The sequence below is a fragment of the Chiloscyllium plagiosum genome, chromosome 32, assembly GCF_004010195.1.
Source record: "Chiloscyllium plagiosum isolate BGI_BamShark_2017 chromosome 32, ASM401019v2, whole genome shotgun sequence".
In the NCBI taxonomy this organism is placed as follows: Eukaryota; Metazoa; Chordata; class Chondrichthyes; order Orectolobiformes; family Hemiscylliidae; genus Chiloscyllium; species Chiloscyllium plagiosum.
In genome coordinates, this window is record NC_057741.1 from 34,423,828 (window position 1) to 34,429,827 (window position 6,000).

The following is a 6,000-nucleotide window of genomic DNA, read 5'->3' on the forward strand; positions in this document are numbered from 1 at the left end:
TCTGAGGTCGACTTTTTCAATTTCCCTTGGAACTGAATTCCTTTATTCCTGGAACCAGTTCTGTAAATCTTTTCTGTACTACCTCTCAAACCCTCACATCTTTCCTAAAGTAGACTGGATAGAATAGGACATAGTCCTGCATCTGATGCTGAGTCGCTGTTTTGTAAAGATTCATTATGGCTTCCTTGCTCTTTTTCTCTATTTACAAAGCTCAGGATCCCAGGGTTTTTTTTTAACCATTTGGTCAGATTGCCCTGTCACCTTCAATGATTTGTGTACAAATACCCCCATATTTCTCTGTACCCACATTCTCTTCAGCATTGTACCCTTCAGTTCATATTCACTCTCCTTATTTATCTGAACGACCGAAAAAGCATGATCAAAGTGCAACATTTAATCAGTGTTTTGGGAGATGGGTGAGGTTTTAGGAAAGAATTCCAGTGCTCAGGGCTAAGATATAGCCTCAGTTGATGGAGCAATGAAAATGGATGCATGTCAAGTCAAAGTCTGAGGAATCCAAAATCTGGGAGGAGGTGAGTGAGGGAGTACTCATTTCAAAATACATAAGCTGGATGCAGTCATGTTTCATGGATTTCATAATAATGGTATTTGCAGAACATCCTTCCCTTAACAGAATCATGTCATGCTCAAGACTCATTAAAAATAGATCTCGTTCTGTTACCAATTAATTTACACAATGACAGCTTTGTTTTATAGATAGTGGATGAGAACTATTGGAATTTCCACAGAGAGATTATATCAGGAACAAGAGTAGGCTATATAATTCGTCGATCCTATTTCGCCTTTCAATGTGATCACGCTCAACCTGTTGTCTTAGCTCCAACTTCTCACCCATTCCCGAAATTCCTTGACTCCTTGAAAGACCAAAAATCTATCCAAATTAGTCTTAAATCTTCATGACAACGGGGCATCCACAATCTGCTGAGTAAATCATTCCCCTTGAGGTGACTTTTTTGACTGGGTTCTGCATTCCTTATAATTAGAGTCATAGTGTCATGGAGATGTACAGCACGGAAACAGACCCTTCAGTCCAACTCGTCCATACCAACCAGTTATCCCAACCAATCTAGTCCCACCTGCAAGCACCCGGCCCATATCCCTACAAACCCTTCCTATTCATATACCAATCCAGATGATTTTTAAATGTTGCAATTGTACCAGCCTCAACCACTTCCTCAGACAGCTCATTGCATAGACGTAATACCCTCTTCGTGAAAAAAAGTTGCCCCTTAGGTCTCTTTTATGTCTTTCCCCTCTCACCCTAAACTTATGCCCTCGAGTTCTGGACTCCCGACCCCAAGGAAGAGACTTTGTCTATTTAATCTATTCATGCCCCTCATGATTTTATAAACCCCTGTAAGGTCACCCCTCAGCCTCCAACACTCCAGGGAAAACAGCCCCAGCCTATTCAACTCTCCCTAGAGCTCAAATCCTCCAACCCTGGCAAAATCCTTTTAAACCTTTTCTGAACCCTTTCAAGTTTCACAACATCCTTCCGATAGGAGGAAGACCTGAGTTGCATGCAATATTCCAAAAGTGACCTAACCAATGTCCTGTACAGCCGCAACATGACCTCCCAACTCCTGTACTCAATGCTCTGACCAGTAAAGGAAAGCATACCAAATACCTTCCTCACTATCCTATCTACCTGCGACTCCACTTTCAAGGAGCTATGAACCTGCACTCCAAGGTCTCTTTGTTCAGCAACACTCCTGAAGACCTTACCATTAAGTGTATTAGTCCTACTAAGATTTGCTTTTCCAAAATGCAGCAGCTTGCATTTATCTAAATTAAACTCCATCGGCCCATCCTCAACCCATTGGCCCATCTGATTAAGATCCCATGGTAATCTGTGGGAACCTTCTTTGCTGTCCACTACACCTTCCAATTTGGTGTCATCTGCAAACTTACCAACTATACCTCCTATGTTCATATCCAAATCATTTATATAAATGACGAAAAGTAGTGGACAGCCATATTCTGAACTATTTGCTTGCTATCAGCACAAGAGCCACATCCACAATACAAGGATATTTGGCGCTGAAACTTCAAGTTGTCTGGGATTGGAATGGATGCATGAGAGATCCTCGCTGTTGACTTGAGAAACAGGAATCAGGAAAGGTTTGGAGGAAGAAGAGGTGAGTAAAGTGACCAAATGAAAATAAACCAAAGGAAAATAAAGCTGCTGGAAGGGAAAACCAATGCTCTTCATCTGTGCCAACTCAAAAGTCAGCCTCTACTGCCATACAGGACAATCAATCCTGAAATGACACACACGCTGGGCACAGTGCATTCTCTCCCGAGATGGATGGAGGATTCCTGCTTCAATTAATAAATTAGAATGCAAAGTGCTGGAAACACTCAGCAGATCAAGTGGCACCTGTGGAGAGAGAAAGACACTCTTCAATTGTTGATGATCATTTGATAGAACTGGGAGAAGTTAACAATTTAACAGCTTGTAAGCAAACTTGGAGGCAGGGGAAAAGAACAGCTACTAGGGAAAGGGAAAGAAAGGAGGAAAATGAAGGTGTCTGGTATAAAATGCTGCTGAAAATATATTGCAGAAAAGAGAGAAAAGAACAAAACAATGGGAATAGTTAGATTGCTCTTTGTGTGGCAGATATAATGAGCTCTGCAGCAGGATTCCACATGAGCTGGGCTGCAGAGTATAAGTGATAAGACAAAAGGGAGAGCAGCAACGGGACAAGTAAAGGAACAGATGTTGAGTTCAGAAAAGGCAAATAAAATGCATTGCAACTGAAGGACCAACACCAGCACTTCCGGACTGAGAAAAGCGATCATGACATAGCTAGAACATTGTAAAGTGCTTCCTGAACAGATGAGGTGCTACTTCTCTTTAAAATTCCTTATTAGTTGAAACGTTATTTACAGCTCAAAGCATTTAAACAAATACTTGAATTTTGTGAAGTATAGTTTTTTTTAGCATTATGACGTAACAAAACTGAACATCTTGCTAATGTTTCACTTAAAAAAGAAACCATATTATTGTCCTTTCAAAATGGCTTCCTGTGGGCTATCGTTTGTGCCTTTGCCCTTTGGAAAATTTCAGACTTTCAATCTGAAAGACCCAACATGACCCAGTGAAAATCTCTTCAACTATCAGTGATTGGTCCAGAACCTTAAATAGACTCCAGGATCTGGCTTTTAACATATGCAGAGGCCTCCCAGAATATATCATTGCAGGCATTATGAATATCAAAGGTTTAATGAGAATGTTGTGAATTTAATATTTGTAGTGTCTGAATTGATGGTGTAATATTGTTCATTCATGGATTGTGATTGCTATGGCAACATACTCTTTGACATGCGTGATGGAGTCCAGGGCTATCGATGTTCCAAAGTTCTTTCCAACACATGACTGACCAGGAATCATTCCACTTGTAGCAGTAAAAGGCTTCACAGGTTGATCTTCAATCGGTTTGGCCACATTGTAAATCATCTTCTGTTATAAAGTCCTGTGGTAAGCCGCGAAAACAGAGTCTCTGGTCCAGCGCGAGGGACACCACCCACCATGCCTCAATCCTCCATAATATCTGAGATACGTCATCCTTTTCAAAGAGTCATAGAGATGTACAGCATGGAAACCGAAGCTTCGGTCCTAACCCGTCCATGCCGACCAGATATCCCAACCCAATCTAGTCCCACCTGCCAGCACCCGGCCCATATCCCTACAAACCCTTCCTATTCATATACCCATCCAAATGCCTCTTAAATGTTGCAATTGTACCAGCCTCCACCACATCCTCTGGCAGCTCATTCCATACGTGTACCACCCTTTGTGTGAAAAAGTTGCTCCTTAGGTCTCTTTTATATCTTACCCCTATCACCCTAAACCTATGCCCTCTAGTTCTGGACTCCCGACCCCAGGGAAAAGACTTTGTCTATTTATCCTATCCATGCCCCTCATAATTTTGTAAACCTCTATAAGGTCTCCCCTCAGCCTCCGACGGTCCAGGGAAAACAGTCCCAGCCTGTTTAGCCTCTCCCTGTAGCTCAGATCCTCCAACCCTGGCAACATCCTTGTAAATCTTTTCTGAACCCTTTCAAGTTTCACAACATCTTTCCGATAGGAAGGAGACCAGAATTGCATGCAATATTCCAACAGTGGCCTAACCAATGTCCTGTACAACTGCAACATGACCTCCCAACTCCTGTACTCAATACTCTGACCAATAAAGGGACGCATACCAAACGCCTTCTTCACTACCCTGTGACTCCACTTTCAAGGAGCTATGAACCTGCACTCCAAGGTCTCTTTGTTCAGCAACACTCCCTAGGACCTTACCATTAAGTGTATAAGTCCTGCTAAGATTTGCTTTCCCAAAATCCAGCACCTCGCATTTATTCTAAATTAAACTCCATCTGCCATTTCTCAGTCCATTGGTCCATCTGGTCCAGATCCTGTTGTAATCTTTTCCTGTCATAAGGTTAGTATGCAGGTACAACATGCAATCAGGAAAGGCTAATAGAATTTTAAATTTTATTGCAAGGGCAATCGAGTACAAGAATAGGGAAGCCATGCTTCAGTTATATAGGCATTAATGAGACTGCATCTTGGGTATTGTGTACAGTACTGGTCACTGTACTTAGTAGGATGTTAATGTATTGGAAGCTGTTAAGAGAGGGTTTACTAGAATAGTATCTGGAATCATTAGATTGCCTTCTAAGTAAAGGTCAGATGAGACCTCGTGAGGAAATATTTAGAACTATGGGCCATCGTTTAAAAATAAGGGGGTCACCCATTTAAGTCAGAGATGAGGAAGCATTTCTTGTCTCAGAGGATTGTGGGTCTTCAGCATTCTTTTCCTCAAAAAGTATTGAGTGGCAGAACCTTAAAATATTTTTAAGGCAAGTGTTGACAGATTTGCGGTAACCAAGAGAATAGAACATTTTCAGGGGATATGCAGGAATGTCGAGTTGGATGTCAGATCAGCCATGATCTTAATGAATGGGGGAGCAGGCTGGGAGGGATGAGTGGGCAACTTCTACGCCTTTTTTGCATGTCCACTTGCTGTCGAGAGGAAGAGGTTTGGAGTGAGCTAGGGTGGTGCTGTTGGCTGCCCTTTCTGATTTGACATTCCTTGCATTTCTGATTGGTGATTTGATTTCCTGTAACAGCTGATAGGTTTCTTTATTTGTGACTTGCTGGTGTTTCATGAATATGAAATGCGAGCCACTCAGCTATCAGAGGTTTACACGTACAAAGCATTGAGAGCTGAAGTATGATTGCAAACCGTGACACTGAAACTGTCAGTGGCACGAAGAAAATTATGGCTTGTCTTTGGGGCTGAGTTTTGTCCGTCGATGCAAATTCATTTTAAATTGGCTTGAACTGCTTTCACACCTACCTGAATATCGAGTTCAAATACACTAACTTGTTCCCCCCCACCCTCCATGCTCAGCTATTCACAACTCAAGATACAGGTAGGCCTGGGGAAAATATTCATTGTGGAAGAGAATACTTTATACAAGCAAATTTATAAAGAGATGAGAACTTTTAAAGGGGAAATGATTGAAAAATCTTCTAGAGAACTCCAAAAGACACCCTATCCTCTTTCTAGCCATTCACAGGGTTAAAGGTGTGCTATTGCCCCAGATGACCACTGGCTTCAAAGACCGCAATTTCCCCTCAGATGTGGTTGACGATGCTATCCACCGCATCTCCTCCACTTCCCGCTCCTCCGCCCTTGAACTCCGCCCCTCCAATCGCCACCAGGACAGAACCCCACTGGTCCTCACCTGCCACCCCATCAACCTCCAGATACATCGCATCATCCTCCATCATTTCCGCCACCTCCAAACAGACCCCACAACCAAGAATATATTTCCCTCCCCTCCCCATCAGCGTTCCAGAAAGACTACTCCCTCCGTGACTCCCTCGTAAGGTCCACACCCCCCACCAACCCAACCTCCACTCCCCGCACCTTCCTCTGCAACCGCAAGAAATGCAAAACTTGC

At 42.8% G+C, this 6,000-nt stretch overlaps 1 protein-coding gene across 2 annotated transcripts in view; it reads left to right on the top strand.

Moving 5' to 3' along the window:
* grid2 (glutamate receptor, ionotropic, delta 2) overlaps positions 1-6,000 on the top strand; it is a 979,554-nt gene that overhangs the window by 574,829 nt on the left and 398,725 nt on the right. The gene's annotated exons all lie outside the window — the stretch shown is intronic.